This window comes from Neopelma chrysocephalum, unplaced genomic scaffold (assembly GCF_003984885.1).
Source record: "Neopelma chrysocephalum unplaced genomic scaffold, ASM398488v2 Primary Assembly neopelma1_97065, whole genome shotgun sequence".
In the NCBI taxonomy this organism is placed as follows: domain Eukaryota; kingdom Metazoa; phylum Chordata; class Aves; order Passeriformes; family Pipridae; genus Neopelma; species Neopelma chrysocephalum.
The window spans coordinates 127,472-141,175 of NW_020925707.1; positions in this window are offsets into that span (position 1 = coordinate 127,472).

The following is a 13,704-nucleotide window of genomic DNA, read 5'->3' on the forward strand; positions in this document are numbered from 1 at the left end:
TCTGATGCCAGAAAAATGAGGAAAATACATCCCTTTAGAAGAAAAAAAAAAAGTGATTCACTGCAGGCTCTGCTCAACGAGGAGGAAAGCTGGCTACACATGTTTTTTAAGCTTCTTTTTTATATTGTTCTCCAAACTCTCATTTTACTGCTTTCTAACTTACAAAAACATTTTTTCAGGCCACATATCTCCAGCAGCTGCCTTCTTACATAAATTCACTGACATGGCCTATTTACTGCAAATTCCCAGAGCAGAATGCTGCTAAATTCCAAATGCAATCAGAAAAAAACGCACCAAGATAGAGCTGCACACGGTATCTTCAGCCCCTCAGAGATATCCCTTTGTCTCCAGAGGCAGAGGGAGGTCTCCTTCTCACTCACTTTAAAATTTAATGAAAACATTTTAAATCATTCACTAACATTATTAAACATGGGTTAGCATTAAACATTTTTGGTATACACACACACACACACACACAGATGCACATTTTGGTTTTTTGTTAAGCTGCTTTAACATCCCAGGTCCCCAAAGCTTTACTCCCAGCTTGTCTGAGAGGTCTGGATCAGAGCTGTCATGAAGTCTTAAAGCATCCTGTAGCCACACTGGTGGATCACTTCACTCTTGCATGTTTCACTGGCCAGCACGGACATTAACTGAGGTATTTCCACAGACACCAGCATGTAAGGACAGGACTAACCTAAGAGATTTCCTAAGATGGACTCACTCCTTTGATCAAACAGGTCCTTGGGGTACCTGGAGCGTCAGATGCAGGTGCAGGGAGGCAACTGGACCTGTGATAGGTCAAGATGAAGACCAGTGCCCATTTTTCCCTTGAGCTTGGAAACATTTGCTTAACAAGTAGTTTGCACAACTCGTGAGAACTCCCTAGGTAAACTGTACATTTGGTCCCTCCCATGTGTGTATGTGGTCTGAGAGCTTTATTGCCGCAGTGTGCATTTTTTCAGGGTCATGACCACCGCCTTCTGTAGTCTGAAATGCAAAGGTGAACCTGAATGCAATGGCATTGATTGCACTTCTAGTCTAGATGTAAAAACTAGATGGAAACAGTGCTTTCACAGGCACCTTCTCCAACACCAAAGTCAAGTAAGGTCTTACTAAGGGTTTATAGATAGGTGTTGTTTCTAGATGTTGTGGAATTTTGATAAGAAAAGTTGACTTAACTCTTGCAAATATGGAATGGAAAGCTCTTCCTCAGCCCAAGAGTTTTTCTAAAAGGGACTGAATACTATAGAGAGGGAAATTATCTCCAGAGAAATAGAACATATCCTGTTACTACTAATGGGAAAATGAACACTGACTCAATAAATAATAATGTCAGATATAAGCTTGTCTTGACCCGGAGAGCTATCAGGAAAAATGCAGAGAATATAAATATTCATTAAACTGTATAAATATTATTAAGATTGTCTTTAAGTAGTAACAATCTAGTCAAACACTTTCCTCTCACACTTTTCCTTCCTAGAAGATCAAAGTTTTTTCTCCCATTAGTGCAAATTTAGTTTTTACTTTTTTTATATAAATGCTGCACATCAGGCTGATAATTAGAACAGCAAGGAAGTACTCAATAAACAATGCTCTGAAGCAACTTTTTCCAGAAATATTTTTGTTATTCTTCTCTATGTTTTGTATTTGTTCTGTTTTCTTTCCTTAAAATGTCTAAACAACATATACATTCCTGGAAAGTATTTATACTTTTCTTTCACGCAGTTCCTCCTTTTAAGTGTTTCACTCTTGACTTGAGTTTACCAGGGCTAGAATACCAGCCTTCCTGCAGCACCTGCTGTGGTGTTTACACAAGCACAGTCAGACACGTCTCAGCCACCGCATCACTGTTTTGGCTGCAGTAGATGAATTTTGATGTTCATTCACATATACCCAAAGCTTAGACGGCTCCATTCATTTCTCTGAAGGTCTTCCTCAAGGATGACTTCCCAAGGGTGGGAGGCACTTCATCTGGTTACCAGCCCTGGATAATCTGATTCCTTTCTGTTCTAGGTTTAGTTTTCATGCTAACTAAGGTGAGCCCTTAACTTAGCGTTGTAAGATGGTCAACCTTTTTACTCAGCAGTGGTGAGCTGCATTTCAAATCCTGTGTTCAGTTTTTGGCTCCACACTACAAGAAGAACATTGAGGGGCTGGACTGTGTTCCAGAAAAGGACAGCGGAGCTGGGGAAGGGTCTGGAGCACAGACTCTGATGAGGAAAACTGAGGGAGCTGGGGTTGTTTAGCTGGAAGAAATGGAGGTTCAGCGGACACCTTCTTTATTTTTACAGTTACCTGAAAGGAGGCTGTAGCCAGGTGAGAGTTGGTCTCTGCTCCCAAGTAACAAATGATAAGACAAGAGAAAGTGACCTTAAGTTGTGCCTGGGGACATTTGGTTGGATATCAGGAAAAAAGTCTTCACTGAAATTGTCAAGCCATGGAACAGGCTGTCCAGGGCAGTGGTGGAGTCACTGTCCCAGGAGAGATATAAAAAACATGTGGATGTAGCATTTGAGGACGTGGTTTAGTGGTGGACTTGGCAGTGCTGGGTTAATGGCTGGACTTGATAATCTTTGCCAACCTAAATGACTCTATGAATGTATAATTCTGTGATTTGGAAGTTGTCTCTGTTTTTTGTCATAACACACATATCAAGCTCCTGAACTACCCCAGGAAGTACTTTTGGGCACCTTCAAAGACATGACACTTAAGTGTTTCCAGAAGAGGGAATGGGAACCCAAAGGATCGCATAAGGATCACATAAAAAGTCCTTCTAAATCCCAGCCCTTTCTACGTCCTTTCTAAGTCAACCAGGATCATTCTATGATTCCATTCTGTGGAATCATAGAATATTCCCTGTTGTGAATATCCACAGCTTTAGGAGTTCAGAGACAGTGATTTACCACCACTAACTCTTAAAAAAAGGAGAGCAAAGCAGTGAAGAAGCACTGCCAGAAAGCAGATAATTGAGAGCAAAGAAAAGAGAAGAAAGCACCAGCACATGTCTACAGTGGCTTCAGAAAGACAAGTTTGGGAATAGTAATGAAAATATTAGTTATTATTGGGCTAAAATATAGGACTTCTGGTTAGCCCTGATTTATGACACACCTAACATTGGTGGAATGGTTGAAATTGATTATTACTTTGCATGTGTTTACCAATTTATGTTCAAACATTTACAGAAACGGTTGAAAAGAACATGGTCTTTTAGAGTCCTGAAGGTAGCAGTCACATTATCAGATTGTTCCACTTGGTATATTTTACTGAAATCAAGTGCATTAAAATACTTTCGAGATTACAAATTATTTACTAATTGATAGGCCTAAAGAGCTTCTTGAATTACAGTTTACAAATTGTTTTGAATTACTTAACCATTCTTTGGCTTCTTGCTGTTTGTTTTCCACAGTGTGGAAGAAAAGAGGTGAAGGTACACAGTACAGTTATGATTTATTAATTTATACTGCGGAAGGGTTACAGCCTTCTTGGCAAGACTTTACTTTCCTAGTGGCTTGAAAAAAGCTATTAGGCAATGACTAACATTATTATAGCTCTAATTTAACATGATTAAATGGTTGTATTTTAATTGGCAGTGGGTGGTACAGTTTGGGAAACACGACTATCTTAATTACTAAAGTGATGGGTGTCTTGGAAAGCCTAATTGAGGCAGGTAGGAACTTTTAATACTTTTGTTTCAGTGTGGATGTTGGATTGTAGATGCAGATGTTGGATTGATTCTTTCAATGTGAAAATTCACCATGTGGCATTATTAATATTTTAGCTAGGGAAAAATAGGTTAAAATGATTTTGATTCACACATTTCAAACTAGCATGAATATTAACCCTTAATCATACATCTACCAGCATGCGTGGTATGCTTTGCACAGATTTATCCCTAACATTACTGAGACTTCAAAGAATTGGTAACAGAGTCCATATTCCTGGAAAGACCAATATGACTTAATTCAGCATCAGTTTGGTTGCTTTTATTGGCTTTCTTTGATCAAAGTAAGTTAGTCATCTTCATGTCCATCAGGCAACTGCTCTCAATAAAATCCTCAAAGAGGAGCATTGTAGCAGAGAAGAGTAGAAGAGCAGAGCAGCACCCTGCTGAAATCCTAGAGGAGTCATGCTGTCCTGCAACAGGGTAGCATGAGGGACTGTCAACATGTCTTGCTTCCCACTGACATCATCACACCCCTGCAGCACCCTGAACCTTCCCTGCCCACTTGATGCTCGTGCAAAGTAAAAAATCTGGAGGCAAATGGAAACTGCAACCAAGTGTCACATGGAATGCCTGTACACACAGTTAATTTGGTATGACTCCTGTGCACTTAATTTGGTATTATGGTCCTATGCTGGAACGATGGACTTGATGACCCCTGTGGGTCCCTTCCAACATAGCATATTTTGTGATTCTGTGGATCTGTGAATTCTGGCTAAAACTCATTAGATATATATGAAAGGCACAAGTCCAGTTCTTTTGGGTTGTTTATTTTGCAAACTAGTGATTGAATATTCAGGCTGCTTTCTGTGAGAAAAAGCATTCACTTTCAGTCAAATATGTGTGCATAGATAACCTCACCCTTCCAATTCAATCTCAAAGTCCAAACAAACTATATTATCCCCAAACAAAATATAACCTTGATCTTTAGATGATCTTAAAAACACTGTATTTGTGTAGGATGGCACTCAGCAGTATCCCATGCTACTACTGGTAATCCAAATTGTAATTTGCATTACATATTTTAATTACATAATGTAATGCAAACCCATGGGTTTGTATTTTTGACAATTTTTACAATTTTTATACAAACTGACAACACCAATACTCTGGAACTCTTGCCCGAATAGGGCAAAAGCTTAAGTACTTTGAAACTTAAGAAAAATAGTGTCTCTGGAAAATCATCCACAGACTGGCTGTCCAGCATATATCATAGAGCCCACATACCTTCTTTGTAGCCAAAGCTCCCTTCAGCTCAAAGGAAAGCTGGTGAGCACTGAAAAGTGCTTTAACAGGGGATAACACTAGCAGCAGGTCCTGTAGAAAACCAAAGAAACAAAACCAAAGTGAAGCAGGGAACCATGTGGTCACAGACTTTCTGACCCAAACTGGAAAGACTGAAACACAACTTACAGTCTGGCTCTCTCCAACCCTCATGGCATTCCTGGAAAACAGTTAAAGATCAATCCAGAAAAACAGGCCTGAAACAGCCTCTCAGAATCAAACAGAGCTATTTTTACAGCCTCAGAGACAAATTAACTAAACAGCCAGGGATGACCCTTGTAGCAGCAGACATTAAACCACCTTCATGTGACATGTAATCTGGCTGAGCGAAGGTCCTGCTTATAAGGAAGACAGATCAGATTTTGCTGATCCTGGGCTGTGGGCTGTGCTGCTATGGGCACAGGTGTTCCGTGTTGTGGAATTCACTAAGGGCTCCTGGTAACCTTGGTAAGGGCAAAAGCTGAGCCCTCAAAAGATCCTCAGACACCAATGAGCTAGATTGCTCTCCCTTCCTTGTCTGCTGGGCCACAAAAGTCCAGACCCAGAGCTTCCTGTGTCATCTCTTTCTCACTTTGTGCCAGACCAGATTCTAAAGCTCTTCCTAACATGCTGGTCATATGCATGCCCTGGGGGTCCAGCCAACGAGCAGCTTTTCTTCCAGAACATAGCTGGAACTTGTATGAACCATGAGACTGCACACATGGAAGACATAAAGGGGTATTTGATCAGGTGCAACTAGTTCTTCACTCTCTCCAACCCCAAGACACCTGAAGCGTGGGGCACTGCAATGCTTCAACTTGTCTCACCCAAACCTGCAAGCTCTATGGCAGCAATAGTCCTCTGGAAGAAGATCACCCCTACAGCTAAGATAAATGCCTGAAGGCTGGGAGAGAGGGAAGTTCCAAGTTGTCACCTGGGCATTGCCCAAAACTGTAATTGTGGCTACACGGGAAAGCAAGAATCTGGGAAAAGGAGGCAGCAGAAACAAAATCTATTTTGTCTCTGCTGTACACAAATACCTCCCAGAGAGGGACTAGTGCTGTGTACGTGTTTAGTGTGTGGGGGGAGTGGATGGTGACCCTCATGTTCATAAAGATAAAGATCTAGTCAGAAATAAGAGCAAAGTTTTCAGACACACTCTACTTTCTATAGTGGAAGGCCAAGGACAGGCAAGAATTACACACACTGATGCTGAGACATTGCATGGGATGGCAGGTGGGCAGGTAAGAGCCTGAACTCTTGTCTTACAGCTCAAGGGCTGTGAGTGAGCCAGGTCTACCATCCACATCTGGGTTGCCAGTGCAGGTGGCACTTCTGCTCATCAGGTTCCTCTAAGCTAAGGCATCCTCTGCTCTCCTCTGAAAGAGGGACATCTGCCAGGTGTCATATCCCAAGAGAGGGACTTTTTACAAGTGTATGCAGTGATAGGACAAAGGAGAATAGCTTTAAGATGAAGAGGAGTAGATTGAGATTACATACTAGGAAGAAATTCTCTATTGTGAGGATGGTGAGGCACTTGCACAGGTTGCCCAGAGAAGGTGTTGCTGCCCTATCCCTGGAAGTGTTCAAGGCCAGGTTGGATGGGACTTATTGAAAACTGATCTAGTGGAAGATGTCTCTGCTCATGGCAGGGGTGTTGGAACCACATGATCTTTAAGGTCCCTTCCAACCCAAACCATTCTGCTATTCTGTGATTCCACATTTGGAAGCAAGTGTATGCCAGTGCACAGGATGGCAGGCAGATGACTGAGCACTAGCTCACATATTAATGTACACGGGCAGTCACAATGGGGCAGTCTTTTTAAAACCAATATGTCAATCATTGTATTTCTTTACATTTGTTAAGATTGTGCCCCAGTTACACTCTGAACTAAGGAACGCTGTATTCCAGGTTTCTATGGGAAATCTGGAGATCCAGTTTTTTCCACCTGTGGAATTCCACCAAAAATAACATTTATGTTCACAACACAAGTCAGTTAACAACAGAGTTTTATGCCTGTAAATTCAAAACATAAATTCCAGTCAGAGAATTCTGATGTTTAGAACTATTGTGTGAGAAGCTGCTAGATCAAGATCTGACCTTGAGAAGCAGTAAATTGGTCACTGCTGACTGTATCCTGCCAGTACAAATGAAAACAGCCACCCCAGGCATAATCTTGCAGTTGTTAATAGCAAGGTAAGACAATGACTTCCACTGTCATGAATTTGATTTCTATCTATCCACTTTTGGCCTAGAAGGGATCTTAACAGGAAGATACCCTTCTTCTTTTTCACACTTAATGGACTTAAACACCTCTCATTCCTTTCCTCTGTATTCTTTCTATAGAAAAGATGCAAACATCCCATTTTCAAATCTCCTCTCCCAAATCCAAGCAGCATTACTTGTTTAAAAGCTTATTTATTTATTTAAGTTTAAGACTAATTCATAAGATACAGAGTTGCTCACAATGCAGAAGCTGTTTCTGTCCAAAACAAGGAATTAATCAAGCCTTTATTCCTCTCTCCCCCAGGAAAACCAGAAATAATGGACCTAATTTTGAGCAAAGCATGTGTTGCCACCACTAATATAAAATTCATATAAAACAAAAGACAAATATAAAACTCACATAAGACAAAAAGAAAAAAAGGGCTTTAATTAGTTTAAAAGCAACTACTTTCCTTCTAGAGCAGATATCAGATTAAAATAAATAACAAGCGGTTAAATTAGAGTGAATGAATTCTGACCCTTGTGGTCTACAGGCACTAACTTAGTGTTTTATGGTCTAGATGTTAACTTACTTTCTATGATGTGTAAAACACTACTTTTTGTCAGCTAGTACTTCTAGAAAAAAAAAAAAGATTAATTCTAACAGTATTTCTGAGGGTATAGAAGCAGGGAACACATGAATAAAAATGCACATTCTGTTTCTTTGCTAATTCACAAAGTTTCAGAAAACTAGGATGTGGGAGAACTCCAAGACTATGAATCCTGGAAAGAACGACTTTAGAAATGGGTCCATCACAGCGGCAGCCCCCCAGAATCGAGAGGAGTGAAAAAGCAGCAATGATTCGTGGATTTTATTGTACAGTTTTTCCTTGGTCTATGTAACCACACGGTCCCCCTCCACTCGGCACCATATTGTCTCCCCTCCCCGAACGTCGTCACTGCCTCTGCACACGCAGGATTGCTTGTCTCCCCAATCCTGAGCCTGTTATGGGACCTCGGTCCTCCTGTATCCCCCATTGGTTAGCAGAGCCCTCAAGCCACTCCCTTTCCCCCGGACCTTGGCTCAATCTCGTTCCTCCTTCTAGCCCTCTCCCCGAGACCTTATAAGCAGTGGGAGTTTTGAATAAAGGACTTTTCGCCCTGGAATCCGGAGAAGAGACTCGGTTGCTCTCTTCTTCTGCCGAAGGGGGACCGCGCGACTGAGACCCTCTCTGAGAAACCGCGAGCAAGGAGACGAACCTCACCAATTCTGTTACTACAACATATAAATCATGTTAGCTTCAGTTTTATAAGGAGGAGAAAACCTTAACATCTGCAATAAAAGATTGTTTTCATGAACAATCAAGGCTCCTTTTCTGAGTCAGGAAAACAAGTTTTTCCATTTACTTTCTCCTCTAGAGAATGCTGCTTTCAAAAACAAGGCCTGCGTCCCAGGGGTTGGATGGCTAACTGTGTATACTGGCTCCAAGGATTTAGCTGTCCATCTCCTGAGGCTACACAGGATTCTTTTCTATGCTCTGAGGATTATCTTTACTATTAATCTCCCAATGTTTCTAATGGGCCATTCCATTACAAGTCAGAAGGCTTGTTAGTAAACACCTGGCATTTGCCCTGCTTATTCTTCAGCTGCACCCTGCAGCAGAGCATGATTTGTGACATGGGCAGGCTGTTTCCAGCTGGTGATACAACAGTGGTCCACACCACTGCTGTAGGTCAGACCTTATCCTAATCCTTATCACACAATAAAAAACCGAATTTGAGACATTCTAATCCTAATCCTTAGTCCACTAAGGACCAGGATTAGAAGTCTTCTAACATGCAACAGAGGGCTTCTGCCAGCACTGAATTCGAGGAGTAAATATACTCTTAACTCTATAAAGCCCCTTAGCCCTGCGAAGTAAAATCATTCGTATTAAATCTGGCTCTCAAGATGGAAGAATCTAAAAGCTGTAGGCACGTGGTCCTCAGAGGAGGATCACAGTGCATGCCTTGGGTACTCTGGATCATCACACAGTGCTGCATCAGAAGGCAGAGCATTACACTGCGGGAGCAGTGGGAAGCAACTGGGTGATTGAAAACAAGAAAAAATGGAGATGAGGAAGCACTCAGAAGTTTATCTTCTTTGCTTATGCTCCTGAGCTGCAATTTTTACTGCTCCACAGGTGAGCATAGTTGTCCCAAAATTTGCAGGAAGTCCCATTTGAAATGGGATTTATTAAATGTACAAGAGACAACAGCTGGATACAGGATCCACATGGGTGGAGACATATCAACCAATGAACTATGTATTTTGCTACCTGAATAGCCAAAACAGGCATGTGTTCAATTAGAAGGATGCTCTCAAGTGTATTTTGCTGGCGTAGGATGTAAGTCCTTAGGACCTTACCCAGCACAAGGTACAAAACCTGTTATTTACAGAACAAAAAAGAATTAGAAGGAAACTGGTTCCTTCTTACAGGACAGAAAACCAGAAGATTCATATTTGGCATTATGTCCTGGAATTAAAAAGTGAAAAATAAGTTTCTTTGGGAAGGAAAATTGGCCCCCAGCAGCAACTGAGGTGCTGGTTGAGCAGGAGATCAGGGAGAAAGGTCACTTTAGCAGAAGAAATTCAGCTGGGCTTTTTTAGCTTTCTGCTGCAAGAAGCATTACAAATAATATCTGTGACATGGGGAACAAACTCAGACAGGGCTCATTTTGCATCTGAAACATCAGAGACCCATTTGAATAACTAGTGTAGACACTGCTTGTGTGCCACAGCAGAGGAGGGGAGCTAGTTGGGTCATCCCCCTGCACACGGTGCAACACCTCGCTATCTTCACTTCATCATGATGCATCAAGAATTCTGAGCAAAGTTTGGCCACACTTTTCCTTCTGCCCTGTCCCAGTCTCTAAGACATGCTGTTCTCCTAAACCAAAAAGAATTATGGTCCTGTGTGCACATCAAGCAGAAGTCCACCCATCTGGTCCTTGCCAGATGGTAAATTTTTGTGTTTGCTTCTCTGCTTCGCCATGATGGGGAACAGACAGACCTGAAGCAGCAGTGTTATGGTAGGTCCTGCCCAGACGGGCTGCAGGTTGTGCATCACATGCCTGTGGGCTGTGTGAGGCTGAGAGCAAAGAGAGATTTCGGGCATCCCCTTTCCTTGCCCCTCTTTTGACAACTGTATATCCCATGCCTGAACATGTGGCTCTTTCCAGTTAGGAGACTAGGAAATCACGTGCTTAACTTCAGTTCAGGAATTGTAAAGAAGAAGCCAAGAAGTTTCCAGGGAAACCTGTTTCATAACCTGGGCCACAATGTTTTAGCTGTCAGAGTGAAACAGAATTTATTCTTATTAAATATATATATATTTGTATCCCATAATTATTTTCTGTCTGTGTGTACACAGTGACATGTACTTGTGCATGAAGAGTAAAGCTATGCTGAGAATGACAGCTTTTGGAACTTAAAGGTTCTCTGGATAAAATCATTGTGCGCACAGATCAGGGTACCACAGCACAGACATGACCACACCATCTTGAAAGTCTGCTTGCTGAGTTGGGGAAAAACCTCACAGCACCAGTAAAAACCCTTTTCTGAACTTTTCCTGAACTAGCCAATGTTATGAGACATAGGTATTTACATTTTTCTCCAAATTCTATCTCTTTATAAAAATGCTGTCACTTGCATGAATGCAGCTTTGATTTGGTTAAAACCCAACCAACTAACTAAAATCATTCTTAGGGATTTTGGCTTATCTTTTAGGCTATCTTACACAAACTATCTTCTCAGTTTCAGAATATCATTAGTCCCGGGTATTTAGTTCACTAATGCTTGCGTATTACATTGCAATTATTTCCATTTATTTATTGCATATCAGAGTATTACACTGTAATTATTTCAATGCATTTATTGTGGAGAAGATGATTTTGAGCCTTGAAATGAGAAGTGGAAATTCTTTTTGATTGTAACAGAATAACATATTGAGCAGACGAGCCCAAGCTTGCGTGTGCTATTTTCACACATGTAACTGTCAGTAGAAGTAACACAGGACCAAATTCTGCTGACAGAAAACCAGACACGCATTCTGATTCCTTAGTGGTTTACACTAGTGCTGGTGAAACTGAATCTACAGTAGTATTGCAACACCCAGAGTATAAACTAAGCTATAGTGAAATGTATCTGAAGCCAGGATATGCCTGAACTTAAGCAATTTTCTAGTCAAACTATGATCATGATATGATCAGTCAATTTCATAATGTTATGTTGGGCACATAGGCACCTTATTGCTGTAAAGCTCTGAATACGATGTAATCCTTTGCAGATCCAAATTTTCACTGTGGAGTCCTCGGGAGCATGATGACTTTGGATGAAGAATATTGGAGATCTAAGCATTTGCATGGTAGAGACAGAACATGGATATATTGCACCTTTCAAGTGGGTTCTAAAGAAATTAATTATCTCAATAGTTTGGTTTAAGTCACTGACGTGGACTGACTTATTTTGGTTATATAGCAAGAAAAGTGAAATCGGTGGCTTTCTCTAAAACATTACCTAAAATATGTCTGTTGAACCTAGCATTTTTCATCACTTATGCACTTAAATATGAAATACATTCAGACATCTTTCAAAAAACGTGAATTATATTGGCATGTGAGCAGTGACAAACTCCTGAAACAAGTTCATTAATCCACCTGATCTACATATATATTTAAGTATCTTTAGGTGAAGCTTGTATGGAAAAGGGATCTCCTTCACACAGTGAACTGTAAAATTTTGTATATTAAGTAAATATATAATATTAAATTATATTAAAAAGTATAATATATAAGAAATATAATAAATTATAACCCCAAATATATAATATAGCATAGGGCATATGTTATTATATTAATAAATCAGTAAGCTGTTATAGATGCATTATATTAACTAATGAATATTATTAATATTATATTGAATATTAATCTTTAATATATTAAAGATTAATTGCAGCTCCTTCTACCCTTCAAAGCACGGAAAACGGCTTCTTGTGGAGAAATTATGTCTTCTTTTGTGCTCTTCGGTACACAGGAGCAAAGCAAAGGCTTGTATGAGTCAGTCAGCATAGCAGGCCGTGTGGTAATGCTTGGTTTGAAAGATATCTAGTTGAGGATTATTTCGCCTCATAGAAACAAAGAAATGTTTATACTCTCAATCAAATTTTAAATAATGCCTGAGATGAAGGAGCCACAGGAGGTATTCAGTCTGGCTGCGTTTGGTCACGCCAAGTGTAAAGGTACTCCTCCTGCCCAGGTGTGGCTCAGGGCACACCTGAGTCAGAGCACACAGCTGCCCTACACCCCTCCTGTCTCAGTCTTTGCCTGTTGAAAGAACAGAAAAAAGGAGCTGAGAGAGACTCATGCTATTAAACCACCAAATTGCCTACAGAGAGAATATTTTCTGTTAAAAAAGGATTGGTTCTAGAACAATAAAAAAATTCATCTCATGACCTTAAACCATGTGAGCACCACCTAGAGATTTAAAATTCAGCAAATGCTGGCTGCAGACGTCATTCTACTGATCTGCTCTGAAAAATGCTGATGCATTTACAGTAAATCCCTAACCAGGCCAGTTGTGCAACAAGTTGAAGTGACATAAAGTATTAACATTTATGGTGATGAGTCAAAATCAAACAATCATCCTCTTTTATAGGGTTTCTCACAGCATGTAGTAGCATGTACTGCGAGTAACGAAACATCTGTTACAGCCCTGACTTGCTCACAACCAAGTAAGTGTTGCAATCGTTCTGATAGGCCAGGCTTCACAGTAGGGCTTTAGTGGGTAGATGGGAAGGATCAGCACTAACAAGGCTCATCTCAGTTTATTCAGGAAGAATGAGCCAGGTTTCCTGTGTAGAAAACGAAAGAAGTACCACATTGCAAAACATCCAAAACTAACTTTAACTGCAGACTGACTTACTGTAGTTCACTCAAGCACTGATGAAGTCCCTTTTCATCGGATGTAGGTATAGGCAGAAAAGTGAAATATAAAATTTGCTTAGATGGCTCACTCTTGCATGAAGTTGCCCACTTTATATCTACACATACATTCTGATGCACTGTACACAATTTTGATGGCTGCCTGTTCTGTACAGGGTCTCATTGACTGCCCTGTGCTTCTGTACTTTGTCCTCAGTGAAGAAAGGCTTATTTACTGCCCCATCTCACCCACCTTCAACCTCTCATTAAGTTTTGCCGTTTACCACAAAGACTTGGCCTTGTTCACTCCGTACCATGATCAAAATTCCCAGGAGTCAGAAATTTAATACTCGATTCAGCAGATCATGTACTGTTTATATCCAGACATACTCTGATCTCCCAATTCAAATGTGTATTTAAAAAGCACTTGTTTAAGGGCTTTGCTGACTAGAAATAGTTTCCTATGTCTGTGAAGGCTTTTGCAGCATTGGACCTTAAAGGTGATGTCTGCCTTGGATATGGGTGATGACTATAAGCTGTTCAGTCCTAT